The sequence below is a fragment of the Euprymna scolopes genome, chromosome 37 (genome assembly GCF_053919585.1).
Source record: "Euprymna scolopes isolate OS-2025 chromosome 37, ASM5391958v1, whole genome shotgun sequence".
NCBI classification, from domain to species: Eukaryota; Metazoa; Mollusca; class Cephalopoda; order Sepiida; family Sepiolidae; genus Euprymna; species Euprymna scolopes.
In genome coordinates this window covers 54,782,782-54,798,792 of record NC_136518.1, presented here as the reverse complement: position 1 = coordinate 54,798,792, position 16,011 = coordinate 54,782,782, and the positions used below count along the sequence as shown (strand labels likewise).

The window sequence follows — 16,011 nt, the reverse complement described above, 5'->3', positions numbered from 1 at the left end:
TGTGTGTATATGTATAGATATATTATATTATATTTATAACATATATATATGTATATATATATATATATATTTAAAGGAGATTAAAACAATAGTCTAAAGAGCAGAGTGTATTTTAATGTAATAGTGAAATTACTAGTTTAATTAAAATACAGGAAAGAAAAAGTGCTCGTTGTAATTTAGATATATAATAAGCTCGATAGGTAAATATCCTAGAGCTAATTTAATATTTAGTAATGTGATTGATAATTTAAAAATCAAATTATAATTAAATTAAAAATCCGTTTTATAAGAAGGAACAACAACAAAATCAATTATTTGTACGATCGTTTCGGAAAACAGTTTTTTTATTGTGGTAAACATCAAGTTACGGACAATAATTATTATATATAGTTTTTTAATAAACAAGGTTTTCTTATCAGCAAATTGTGAAGGGTTTTTATTAAATTTAAAAGACACCATAAATAAACCTAGCATTAAAAGTAAGGCAGATGTATCTTTTAATTTTTCGCCTTTTGAAATCAGGAACTATGGTTAAAGTACTCATATAGATGTTTGCTATAGCTTTTCACCTTATCGAATTTAATAAAAACCCTTCACACTTTGCTGATGAGGAAACCTTGTTTATTTAAAAAACTATATGTAAATATTATTGTCCGTAACTTGATGTCTACCACAATAAAAACACTGTTTTCCGAAACGATTGTACAAATAATTGATTTTGTTGTTGTTCCTACTTATGAAACGGATTTTTAATTTAATTATAATTTGATTTTTAAATTTTAAATTATCAATCACATTACTAAATATATATATATATATATATATATATATATATATATATATATATATATATATATATATATATAAATATATATATTTCCCCAAAATCGTTGGCCTTGATGAAGGGAAGACTAAAACTTGGTGCTATTTTTTAAAAATAATATTAAATAATAGCAAGGGTAGATTTGATTCAAAATATTTCTCATATATTATATCACCTTCCTTTTGGAAATGTGGTCCAATTAGGAATATCTCCAATATCAAATAATCCTTATACACTGTCAAATGTCCTTGTATTTATTATTTATTTAGTATTTCTTCTTGTTTTTACATTATATTATGTATATTATATTATTATTATTATTATTATTTCATATACATTTTATATTATATTATGTTTATATTATTCTCATAGCAAACCGTGGTAGGAGGATAACTGACTCACTAAATATTGTCTACTGTGACTACTCTTTTACGTATTAAAATAAGAAAATTTTACTCTTAAAAATGACAGTATAGCTTTACAAACGCTATCTCAGCGTATAAATCGAAAATGGTCACACTAACTAACACTACTCGATGCATGTTTTTCGGTCATTATCATTCGATTTTATTCGCTATTACAAATTACTACATTATTTCCGAAAAAAATAACTATTCTCATGGCAAACCGTGGTAGGAGGATAACTGACTCGCTAAATATTTTCTACTGTGACTATTCTAGTTATGACAGGGACAAATGTTTCATATTATTCACTTTAGATTCAATATACGTCATTATTCCATTTTCGACCAAACACATTTTTCTTTCTTTCGTACACATAATTATCTACTAAAATAATAAAGACCCCCTTAATCATCGCTCCCACATTTTCTAGCGATTTCATTGGTTGAACACTTACATTCCGTTAATCTGTCATTCGACATTTTGTTTCAATTAACGAACGCTACAGTACTAAATTCTTAAATATTAAAAATGGCGTCCGTGACTTGATGTTTCCGTTACTTCTGATACAACTACATAGATTATTAATCAGTCGTGCTGCATTCGACCTACATATACTCATTTAAGTTCTCCATTTTAGGCTGAGTAAATCAACAACTCAATTTATTTTCATTTTTAGACTTTGATTGCATTAAAAAATATATATATATATATAGAATATCGCTGTGGTTTACCCTTTTCAGGTTTTTATTTCCTTCGAAATTAAATTACGTTCTTTATTTCAATATTCAATTCGGTCTTTCTCTTTTTCTTTGAGTTGTGCTTTGCGTCCCATTATTAACAAAACAACAGAGGACATTTCTTAGGTTGCAAATAATTTAGGGGTTTATTCGTTTTATGCAAACATTATATGATTTGTACATATATAATCTTCGATAATTTCCCACGAAAGCTAAATACATACTTAAACCTTTAACAAATTTCCAGACTTTTTTCGTGTTGGGCACTTTTATTTATAGTATGCACATTAAACCCTTATCCCTTTCGAAGTAATCTCCTCCGGTTGCAATGCACTTGTTGTACCATTCCAACAACTTCTGGAAGGCGCCATGAACGTATTCTTGTGTGACGATGTCAATGATACTCGTCACAGTCGCCTTCATCTCCTCAATTATCTCACAATGACAACCTCTAAGGTTTTCTTTGAGCTTAGGGGTTAATCAAAAGTCACAGGGAGCAAGGTCTGCCTATCGGGAAGGTGAGAGAGAATTGTCTTCATACCAATCTTAGTCAAATAGTCTGATCTTCTTTAGGCACCTTACGGACAAACTTCGCGCAATTGTGTTTACAGTTCCCAACACTTACATCAAACTATACACTGTAACGTAATCCCCCATTGAGGAGCGTTAGAACTACGCTGGGGTAGCTTGTATCCCCGAGTGACGCCAGATAACCCAAGGATTTAGGATAGAGAAGATAAATATACATATATCATATGTTCTTAAATGCAATAAATTTTTCGGCGGACCTGTACGAGAATGCACCCCCCTTATAATTTTTATAGTATATTTGAGTATGTAGTATAGTTTTCGATGTTGTGTGTATTTATTCCGAAAGCTGTTCTTAACATGAGAAGGTTGGGGGTGTTTATACTACTCTGGGTTAGGTCGTAATTAGTCAGTGAGATAAATTCCCTTAAAGCAAACGGCAAAACAAAAACACTAAAATAAATAAATAAATAAAGTAAATAAATACATAAAAAATGGCCCTTACTGATCTCGAAATATATTTTAGGCATCTTTTAATGCGGAACCAGTAGGAAGTCTCTTTTTATTTTTTATTTGTATTAATTATCAAAGTTACATAGTCACGAGAACTATGTACACACAGAAAATCTTAGCGGTCGCGTGACACGTCCATAAAGAGATGTACAATAAGCCAGAAAGTGAACCCCCCTCATGAAATTGTTAAATTTATGTTTTAGCATTTTTTTTTCTGCTAATATGATAGTGAAGTCTGTGGTCTATGATAATCGTCAGAAAAAAGTTTTAAAAAGTTGAAAAAAGAAAAAAAAATTTTTTAGGGGGTAACACTCTCGCACAGGTCCGCCTCTTTTTCGTATTCCTTTTTCTTTGCGTTGATTTTAGCGTCCAAAACTATATGTGCAAACAAACAAAAAAATAAAATAAAAATACCAAAAATTAAAAAGAATCTCTTAAAGTAAAAACAAGTAATCAAATTAGCTGTTCGCACACACACACAAAACAAATCTCTAACGTTGACTAGTTGCGCGTGTTTCTTTGTTATATATTTTGATTGCATTGAAAGACAAACACAAAAAAAAAATCATCGCTATGGTTTTCTCATTCAGACGTTGATTCCATTTAAAATACGTTCTTTATTTCATTATTTCATTTCATTCTTTTTTTCTTGGAGTTGGTTTTAGCATCCCAAACTGTCAACAAAAACAAATTAAGCATATCTTAGACTATAAATAAGTACTCACTTTAAAGTTTTATTAGTTTCATGCAGACATGAATAATCGCCAATAGCTTTCTACGAAAAATAAATACATTCGTCGACCCTTCTACACTATTGGGACGAAATTTCAGAAATCGTAATACCGAATTTCACATGAAAACAATGGTATCTACGTATTCCTCGTATTTCTAAAATGATTATATGCAAAAAAAAAAAAAAATACAGAAAATCGATAAGGTAGAAAATTATTTGCTAAAAAAATTAAAAGTAGAATTTGATGAAAATTATCGTAATACACAGGAGAGTTCAAAAGGGAAGAAATTTTCCGTATAGATTTAAACAAGATGGCCGCAATTTTTCACCTGCTACCACGATTAAAGTTTTTTTTAAACAATTCAGTAATATTCAGATAATTTCGACTGCATAATTTGGAAACTGCCATTATAACGTATTAGAATTGACAAAAAAATCAGTTCGAACCATTATATTTTATCTGAAAACTCCATTTGAATAGGGTATTTATGCATCTGCGGTACCACACTGAAATAATAGTTATTATTTCGAAAGCCATTCTTAACATGGCAATAGGGATTTTTCTCACTATTTTGTACTTTCATCTAAGAAAAAATAACTGTATAATTTGAATTTAACTCGAAAAGACTATTTAAAAATTTTACACGGAAACGTAGATGCAAGTAGGATTTTTTTTATGTACTCGCTAGGACGATGTTATTCAACGATGTTATTTAACGAGCAATTGGTAATATAATTATCAGAATTTGAGAGATGATATAAGTATTTCGACAGTCAAGTAACGTTGCAGCGCAGAAGTGGCGAAGTATGTTCATTTCATAGTCAGATTTCGAAGCGGTTTGCTTAATCTGTGTTAGTTAATAGGCTTTATTGTGCTTAAGTGGCAGAGTAATCGCCTCGCATGCATGAAACTCGTGTCTTGAATCCAGAGTTCGGATGTGTGCAACTGATGAGCCCCAATGAGGGCGAAACTCGAGTCTTGGACTTCTGGTTTGTTTTGTGCGAGGCTCTTGTGAGCTGCGACGTTGCTTGACTGTGAAAATAAGGATATTATTTCTCACATTCTGAATATATATATATATATTATTATTATTATTATTATTATTATTAAATACCTACAGACACTAGTGTTTCATCCTTTCAAGAATCATCGGTGCAGGGTGTCTGCATTAACGCCAGTCGAGACACACACACACACACACACACACACACACACACACATATATATATATATAAATGAGTGTATATATATAAATGAGTATATATATATATGTAAATGAGTGTATATATATAAATGAGTATATATATATATGTAAATGAGTGTATATATATGTAAATGAGTATATATATATGTAAATGAGTATATATATATGTAAATGAGTGTATATATATATGTGTAAATGAGTGTGTGTACATATATATATATATATATATATATATACGTAAATGTATTTCAGCCGCTGCTTATTTAGCTGTTAAGCGAGGCTCGCTGTTTGTTTGTAAACAAACTGGCAGCTCGAGCACTGTAAAAGCGATGGGCGAATGTTTATTTAATGGACATTTGATGAGACGTTTACGAGCACCGATCCATGGTCCAGTGGTTAGAATTGCTGACTATCAACGCGATGTTTGTAGATTCGATTCACAGTTATGGAAAAGTGCTAGTCTAGCCACACTGATGAGTTGTGATACAACGAAATAGTACTGTATGTGGATGACTATATATATATATATATATATATATATATATATATATATATATATATACTTTGTACAGGGTTTCCACAAAGTCTGGCTACTTAATGTAGTCAGACATTGTGGACACCGTGTAGATTATGCAGCCAGACTTTGTGGACACCCTATATATATATATATATATATATATATATATATATATATATATATATATATATATATAATGATTAGTTTTTTTTTGGGAAAAAGAATTCCGGCAGAGTGCTCAATTAAAAGGAAAATCCAAATTTTAAGAGCGTACTTACATTTTGTGTACAGAAAGTTGTTAGTTGAGACAGATCATTGGTACCGTCGGTTTCAAGCCCGATAATAAGGCCCGTTTTAGACGAATACTGGCTGAAGAGAGCTTGATAAGGATACCTTAAACGGGCCTTATTATCGGGCTTGAAACCGACGGTACCAATGATCTGTCTCAACTAACAACTTTCTGTACACAAAAAAAAAATATATATATATATATATAAATAAATGAATTTTAGATTTAGTATGCAAACGCATGGTTATATTTTATTTTATACCAAGACATTCAATCCACCCTGTATATAAATATATAAATGAATGATACACTGTACAAGGCCAGAGGGCACACCAATCATAGCATGCATTAACATTAATGCTGGTGAAGACAATGGCCGGAAGAAAAACAATGTTTCTTTGCTTGCCTAAAGGAATCTGCTTGTCTTTTTAGATGTTCATTATTTTTCGTCTGTTATGATCTACGACCTCAAGAAAATGATGGAAAAGAGAGAGAGAGACTGAATTTTATATATAGTCATTAACCATTATAGATTACCATTTCTTCATTAGTCATCTTAAGTCTTAAATGTTATTTATTATCTCGTATCAAAATCATATAATTGATGCTGACAAAATTGCAAATAGTAACAACACCATATTTAGTCTCATTACATCTTGGTTTTCATCTTTTGTTTTAAATCTCTTATCACTTTGCTTTTGATGGGGATGGGCTATTCTACCGAATGCCAAACATTCTCCTGTTAGTTTACTTACTCTAACCGAGAGATCTTTTTTAAGATTCTCACCGTCTCTTTAAGTGTTTTTGTTTGGATTTCTCTTGCACTTGGTTCACCTGGTATATTCGCCAGATAGTTTTTTAAATTCTTTTTCATTAGCCCGGTTGCTCCTATAATGATTGGTATGATTGATACCTTCTTAAGATTCCAGTTTCTTTTCATGTCGTACATAAGTCCTTGGTATTTTGTTATTCTCTCTCTATATATATTTCCTTCTCCCTTCCCCCCCCTCTCTCTCTCTCTTTCTCTCTCTCTCTCTCTCTCTGCTCTGTTAAGGCCAGCATCATTAAGGACGCTTGCTTCAACTAGGGTTGCTACTTTCTCCCTCTTGTCCTATATCACTATGTCAGGTTTAATAGCCCCATTTTATAGATATGTAGCCGTAGGAATTTTGTAGTTATAGTGGATGGTGTATGACTTATTTCCAACTGTTGTTTCTGGAAAACATGTTCCCAGGATTTGCTACTACATTGGATATTCAGGTTTTTGCAGATTTTCCAGTGGAGATATTTACATACTCCATTGTGTTGCATTGAATAATAGCCGCACCCCCCCCCAACAGAACTTTACAACTGGATGTCAGATGGCTCACACTTTCTATTTCTGTGTGGCAAAACCTGCACTTTAGCTATTAAGCGAGGCTCGCTGTTTGTTTGTAAACAAACTAGCAGCTCGAGCACAGTAAAAGTGATGGACGAATGTTTTTTAATGGAGATTTGATGAGACATTTCCGAGCACCGGTTCAGGGTCCAGTGGTTAGAATTGCTGACTATCAACGCGATGTTTGTAGGTTGGATTCACAGTTATGGAAACGTGCTAGTTTAGCGACACTGATGAGTCGTGATACAACGAAATAGTACTATATGTGGATGACTATATATATATATATATATATATATATATATATATATATATATATATATATAAAATGGGTTAAGAAATTCCAACGAAAGAAAGATGTATATTTAAATAAGGGAGTAGTCACCAACAATGTGTATTTTTTAACATTATTTTATTATTCCGTGTCTTGGTTTTTCATTGAGAATTATGTTTGGATCATTGTAATAATGTTTTTAAGTCATTGAAAAGTTATTGAAAAGTCATTTGAAAATAATTTCTGACGAGGACGCATCACAGACCGTCTAAAACGCGCGTAAACGATTTCAATGACTTAAAAACATTATTACAATGATCCAAACATAATTCTCAATGAAAAACCAAGACACGGAATAATAAAATAATGTTAAAAAATACACATTGTTGGTGACTACTCCCTTATTTAAATATATATATATATGTGTGTGTGTGTGTGTGTGTGTGTGTGTGTGTGTATAAATGAGTTTTAGATTAAGTATGCAAACGCTGAGACCACTTCATCTTCCTAATAGGGACATACATGTAGAGCAAAAGTCGACTACCGATATATTTCTAGTATAAAGTTAACACCCTTATACAGCCTAACACCACAAATGCATTTGAGAAGTTTTATCACCGCACAAGCAGAAGGGCTCGGTGTGTAAAATTAACAGCGGATCCATTGATAGAACAGGGGCATATTCAAAACGAGTGTTCCTACTGAGAGCGCAATTGAACCATGATACTTGACTGTTGCATTTAAAAATTTAATTCCAACCATTATATAAAATAATTTTATAAAACCAACAGTAAATTCTCTACAGTGCACTGTAGACTGCAAATGTTCTGTAGACGTAAGTGATGTATGCGAATCTTCTTCCCGATGCACTACGGTGGGTCCTCACCTAGAGTAGGCAATCGATTGATTAAGTTGAAAAATGGGCGATTTCATACATTTTAGTAAAAATACAAGTACTGGAAGCGTGGAACAATCGTTGATTTTCATAAAATCCGGTAATGTCGGGTTTCCCTACTAGTACACACACATACATACATACATACATACATACATACATACATGCATACATACATACATACATACATACATACATACATACATATATTATTCAATAAATTTAACGAGTAATAGTTTTTACACTTGGGTGCTTTAAATAAATATTAAAATTTCAACGATATTTTTCGCGCTTGATATTAGCCATGAAGTTTGTTCCTTGGTAATGGAGTCAAAGGTAGTTTCGTGGCCGGGTTCGAATCTCCTGACTGATAGTAATCGGTACACCCTGTACTAATGATAGACACAAACACATACACACACACACACACACACACACATATATATATATACAGTGATGATCATATTTATTGGCACGGTAAAATAAAAGTTAAATTTTGTCTAATAAATTCTAAAAAAGGGATTAAATTAAAGAAAATAACAAAGTATATTATGTATTGTTAACTGGCCTTTCCGACGCAGCAATCGGATTTTAGAAAAAATAAATAACAAAGGAACAACAAACATAATTGCAAAAAACCCTTGTTCAAAATTATTGGCACGGCTTTGTTTTTCTTTTAGTATCAGTATAATATCAATCAATTTCCGGTTTACGTGCTTTCTGAACTTTTTTATAGCCATATTATGCTTGTTTAACGCTAATTCAGTGAATAATTTTTTTCAGATAATTTTTAGATAGCGATTTATTTAAACTATTATAAGTGACTAAATTATAATTTTCAATCGCCATGGTTAAAACTAAGGAACACAGCGAAGACGTCAGGAAGCTTGTTGTAGCATGCCATACCAATGGGGAGGGCTATGATAAGATTTCAAAGAAGCTAAACCTTCCCAAATCCACTGTTAGAGCCATAATAAACAAGTTCAAATCGCAAGGCCACGTTATGAGTTTAGAGGGTAGAGGGAGAAAAAGGATTCTTTCCCCAAGAGATGAACGGAAAATTGTTCGACAAGTAAAACAAAACCCAAGGATCTCTGTTGGGGAGATTGTTGATGAACAGAGCACCTCTGGAGTGAATGTATCTCGACATACAGTTGGTAGAGTTTTGAAGAGAGCTGGTTTAAAAGCATGCCGTCCGAGAAAGACTCCCTTATTGAAGCCTATGCACCTGAAAGCAAGGCTAGCCTTTGCAAAACGTCATATTGATAAAGATGTTGCATTCTGGAAACGTGTTCTATGGACTGACGAAACGAAAATAGAGTTATTTGGCCATAATAAAGTGTCTTATATTTACAAGAAAATCTGGCGAAGCTTTCCTGCCTAAGAACACCATACCCACAGTGAAGCACGGTGGAGGCAGTTTGATGTTTTGGGGATCCTTTGCTGCCTCTGGACCAGGGCGACTTGTTAAGGTCACAGGTAGCATAAAAAAGGAAGATTATGTTAAAATATTGGATGAAAACCTGAAAGACTCTGCTAAAGAGCTCTCACTTGGTCGTCGTTGGTGGTTCATGCAAGATAATGACCCAAAGCATTCGGCTAAACTGACTAAGAAATGGCTTGAGGACAATCATATTAATGTTTTGGAGTGGCCATCACAAAGCCCAGACCTTAATCCAATTGAAAATTTATGGAGAACATTAAAATTGAGGCTAATGCAAAGGAAGCCTAAGAATCTTATTCAATTGGAGGATTATTGTCAGGAAGAGTGGGCTAAAATTACTACTGAAGAGTGCAACAACTTGGTTGTAAACTATGAAAAGCGACTGAGGAAGGTAATCAAGGCCAAAGGCTATACAATTGATTATTAAATAAATCGTGCCAATAATTTTGAACAAGGGTTTTTTACAATTATGTTTGTTGTTCCTTTGTTATTTATTTTTTCTAAAATCCGATTGCTGCATCGGAAAGGCCAGTTAAAAATACATAATATACTTTGTTATTTTCTTTAATTTAATCCCTTTTTTAGAATTTATTAGACAAAATTTAACTTTTATTTTACCGTGCCAATAAATATGATCATCACTGTATATATATATATATATATATATATAACTACTTCATTTACTCACATAAAATTAATATAGGAAAGTATACATTTATGCGTAAACTTTAAGCATTTACTTCAAAAGTGCTCAATACGTAGGTAGAGCTAGTTAGTAAGTTATAAAATATATAAGGTGATTAAGCTACCCTGAATATTCCGCGTTTCATCCACTCTAGGACTCTTCAGGCTTATGCGCGAATTTTGTGGTTGTCTGTCATTTTTATACGGTGGATATTAGAAAGCTGATTGGTTAACTAAAATCTCAATAAAAGGTGTGTATATAAAAACGACAGACAACCACAAAATTCGCGCATAAACCTGAAGAGTCCTGGAGTGGATGAAACGTGGAATATTCAGTGTAGCTTAATCACCATATATATTTTATAACTTACTATATATATAAAGATATATATATATGTGTGTGTGTGCATATGTATATGTGTGTATATATGTGTATATATATGTGTGTATATATGTATATGTATATGTATATATATATGTGTGTATATATTTATATGTATGTGTATATCTATATATATATGTGTGTGTATATATGTATATATATATGCATGTGTGTATATATGTGTATATATATGTATATATGCGTGTATATATATGTGTGTATATATGTATATATATGCGTGTGTGTATATATGTGTGTATATATGTATATATATATGCGTGTGTGTATATATGTGTGTATATATGTATATGTATATGCGTGTGTGTGTATATATGTATATATATGTGTGTGTGTATATATGTGTGTATATATGTATATATATGCGTGTGTATATATGTGTGTATATATGTATATATATGCGTGTGTGTATATATGTGTGTATATAAGTATATATGTATATATATGTGTGTGTATATATATATATATATAGGTGTGTGTATAAGAATGCGAAAGCTAAAGTACAAATGATTTATTTAAAAAATGTTTCAAAATGTACCATCGTTTTATTGACATTGGTTGATCTTTACTGTTTAGAAAAGGGCTTTACGATTCATTTCAGTCTTTATTAACTCACGAAATGAAGACAGTTCAACAAATGAACCTCGATAATGACCGTTTTCATTGTCCAGTGAATTCTCTTTTGATGACTTTATGATGGCTGTCTAATTAATTGTGACTTTCTTTAATAGTTAAACATGGCTTTCTGTGGTATTTGCAGAGATCGGAGTTCTCTGTATTTTAGTGGAATTCTGCTATTTAAAAATAATAAATAAAGCTAGAAAGGGCAAATGTGGGTGGTGCTTTTTGGTCAAAATTTGCTTTTGCTTATGTTGCATGTGTATCTTTTTCCATGGAGCATTAGTATTTAAGAGAGTATTTAGTGTACTTTTTCCAAACAAGAAAAGGACTCAGTTTATTTATAAATCTGCATGTGTGTTGTTTTACAGTGTGGTCCACTTAAAAGTAGCCCAGAAAATGTAGAAGAGAGGAGGAACATTCTTTTATTGTTTAAATTATCTGTAGTGTTATAAACAGATGCTGGAATTGCTCTTCGTTGACATCTATGCATTTCTGGGCATGTTTAACAACGTTTGCAGATACTGCCTGTAGATCTTCTCTGGTGATTCTTCTGATAGTGCTGACAATGTTCTCCTTTAGTTGGTCTAGATTGTGAGGATTATTTGCATAAACTTTTTGTTTTTAAAGTCCCCTAAAGATTAAAATATCACATGATATCAAGTCCGGGGAACGTGGTGGCCATAATGCTTTGCTTACTGTTCTCTCTTCCGTAAACATGTCATGAACTCGTGTCAACGATCTGTGAGACGTGTGGCATGTAGCGCCATCTTATTGGAAAAAGAATTGTCTTGTGGTGTCAGTTGGTCGGTAAGAGAAAAATTAGAAAGGTCGGGCTACTTTTAAGTAGGCCGCTAAATATGAGAAAAAAATTTATCATAGAAAGATTAGATAGATTGAGCTACTTTCGGACCAAGATCAAAGTATAGTATCTGTTCTTCAGATGCTGTGCTTCAAGTTCTTGTTCTCTTACAGTGGAGCAGAAATCGTTCACGACTGAGACAATTTTTAATTTTTGTTCCTTTTCACCACATTAAAAAACGACCATGGTGTCTAACTCTGTCCCGTCGGAAGGCATTGTAAATAGGTATTTTTAAGTGTGCTGCTTAATCTGAAAAAAAAAAATGATTATAGAAAGATAGATTGGGTTACTTTTAAGTGGGCCATCTTGCAGAATGTTAATAATCGATTGTTATATATATTTTGGTGCTGAGGTAGGGTTTTTAACTTTTTGTATAAAGTGTATATATTGAATTGTACAGAAATCACTGATCAAAATTGCAACCAGGAATCTAGATATTAGATTTACTACAGGGTGAAACGATAACTTTTCGCCCTAGAAAAGACGACATGATTCCATTTCCGTTTGATGAAAACCGGTTTTCAGGGTTTTTTTGCAGACGATCTACTAGTCGGCCAGTTGTATACACATCCCAAGAAACCTTCTATCATGTTTGAAAGTGAGACAATGTTCAACGAACGAGAGCAGAGATGCGCTACTGTATAACTCATGCTCTCTACCGATCCAAGTTATGACAACAGGACCATTGCTAGCACATTCAAAATGCAAATCCTGACGGTTAAACGCTTGAGGACACATCACAACGCATCGGACGACCCATGGTTATAGTCTTGGGTGTTGTTTTAAGTGAGGGCCACATCATGTCACCTCACATCTTCGGAGTCGGCTTGAAAGTCAAAACCAAAGTTAACCTGAATGTAGTGAAGAGTGTGGTGATCCCCTGGCGCAATTAGGTGACCGCTAGCGAACCCTGGGCGTGGCAACAGAATTCGGCGCCTGTCCACAAGTCCAAAGATACCCAAGTTTGGCTTCAGAAGGAATGCTACGACTTTATAACCTTCTCTCGCTGCGCCTCCTTTCCTCTGACCTTAACTCGCTCGACTACTTTGCTTGGTCATCAAAGCTAGCCTGATCGCCGCCATCCGCCGGCGCTTGTGGAAAGTGAATTCTTCCATTTCTGAACCCGTATCTAGGCGATGATTATAGCTGACGGCGGCTACATTGAATAGATGTACGCTCTACTACATAATCAAGTTACCTGGATTGAATTTCTTTTAATAAAAGTTTTTTAAGATAAATCTGTAGTGTTGTTTACTTTAGGGCGACAATTTTATCGTTCCACGCTCTGTATTAGTATATCTTGATCTTCATCTTCATCTTCATAATAGGTATATAAAATTGGCGCAAGTCAGTCGGAAGAGAAAGATACACGAGCCAAGAAAACATGTTATAATTGACTGTGAAATTAGGATTCCGGATAAGTAATTCATTAATCTCTAATGAATGTTTGGAATTGCATTTCATTTGTGAAACGAGACTAATCAAGTAGTTCGTCTTAATTAGTGTCTCTTCAAAATCCGGGCAAAGAAAATCGGTTTTAGTTGAATCAGAAATTGAACTCATCGACGAACCATTTTCGTTCATTATTGGAATTGCATTTGAAGAGCAGGGAGCAAAATGGACTGATAAATAATTTTGTTGACAACAAATTCTTTTTGGAAGCTTTCAAAATATTTATCTGCGATATATATATATATATATATATATATATATATATATATATATATATATATATATATATATATATATATATCACCATAAGTTTCTTTCATTTAATAAAAAGTCTCCTGTGGTGTGCGTCCTTTCAAATACAAAAACCGGATCACTGCTCGACATTCAACAGGCTCCATTTCACACCTGACTTAGTTCAAACACCCGTAAAACAGAAACCACGATTGGTTCAGAGTTGTAATTTGCCACATAACCCGTAGAGATATAAATCATTGCACATGCAAACTTTCAGCTCAATCAGACATTTGGAAGTGGGTCAGCGGCATTACTTATTGCACGTCCCCTCGTATATATATATATATATATATATATATATATATATATATATATATATATATTTAAAGTGATGGTTGTGTAGTTCCAACGAGAGAAAAAATGTATATTTAAAAGATACATTTCCAAATGGGAACATAGTTTTCTAAGGAGATTCTTAAAATTATATTCCCACCTCGGAATATATATATATACGGACTATATATATATATATATATATATATATATATATATATAGTCATCCACATACAGTACTGTTTCGCTGTTTCACAGTTCATTAGTGCAGCTCGACAAGCAACGAAACCCGATCGCCCAAACGACAGTTGGAGCTTCTAACCGTTGTGCTATACGGCAAGTACTATGCAGGCAGTGAATTAACAATGTTTTGACATCGTCCAAAGTACCTTAGCTCAATTTGTTTACACAAAGAGCATCGCTTCATACGCTAATAGTAAGTTGTATATCACTTCCCCAATGATCAATCTAAGCATTATAGTCATCCACATACAGTACTGTTTCGCATTTTCACAGCTCATTAGTCATATATATATATATATATATATATGAGAGAGAGAGAGAAGGAGAGAGAGAGAATTGTACGCATTTGGCGCAGTTTTATTTTTTAATATATTCCGAGGTGGGAATATAATTTTAAGAATCTCCTTAGAAAACTATGTTCCCATTTGGAAATGTATCTTTGTGGTTTGAGTTGTCCCCCTTTGCAAATTGGCTGTTTGGAGAAATGGAAAACTAGATGGCTCTGGTTGATAGTCAATTTGCATAAGTGGAGAAATGGGCAGCATATAAACGGTACTTTTTTTAAGCAGGGGAAGAGAGCAGAGAGTGAAACGACGGCGAATTCTTTTTGTGACGGTGAATTATTTTTGGACATTGAAGAGCTCGACCTTTTGGAAGGAACAGCTGTGTCTTATATATTTTTTTTAAATTTCTTTTTTTTCTACTTCACTACAAGCTATTTCGGCGAGAACTATGGAAGCAAAGAGGACCAACAGTGAAATGCTTAAGACGTTCTCTGGAGAGGGAGATGTAATAACCTGGCTGACCAAGGTTAAACTTGTCACTAAGTTGCGGGACATCGCGGGTGTAGCCAGCTTGATACCGCTGTATCTTGATGGTGATGCTCTGGCCCTATATCTGGAGATGCGGGAGGAGGATCGACTGTCTGTTGACGCCATTGAGGAAAAGTTGAAGGAAGCATTTACCGAAGGACCGTTTGTGGCATATGGCAAACTAAGCCGTATGGTTGGACCGGAGAGCCTGTCGATGTTTACGCCAACAATATCAGGAGATTGACGGGACTAGCAGGATTCAATCGAGGAGGCCGTCGACAGATGGTTAAGATGGCTTTTATCAATGGCTTCCCGGACCATATTTCTATAGCTCTGCAGCAACTGCCCGGTGTAAATACTATGGAGGTGGCGGAGTTGATTACACAGGCGAGGGTGCTGGCCAGGAAAAAAGAGAGTGAGCAGGGAATCGTAGCTGTCGCTCAACGAAGCAAACTGCAGCAGGAAATTGTGAAGGACGAAAAGCAGAGAGGATTGTGGCAGAGACCCAGGTTCTCTGGCAGATGCTACCGATGCCAAGGGCCCGATATGACGAGGGAGTGCAGGGAGCCAAAGCCAGAAGTCACGTGTTACCGCGGTGGGGAAGTCGGCCACATCAGCAGATTCTGTCCCCA

The 16,011-nt window shown here is 33.8% G+C and overlaps 1 protein-coding gene across 1 annotated transcript in view; it reads left to right on the top strand.

Annotated features, from left to right (window-relative positions):
- The window catches only part of LOC145261199 (neprilysin-1-like), a 1,350,287-nt gene that overhangs the window by 257,248 nt on the left and 1,077,028 nt on the right, over positions 1-16,011 (top strand). The gene's annotated exons all lie outside the window — the stretch shown is intronic.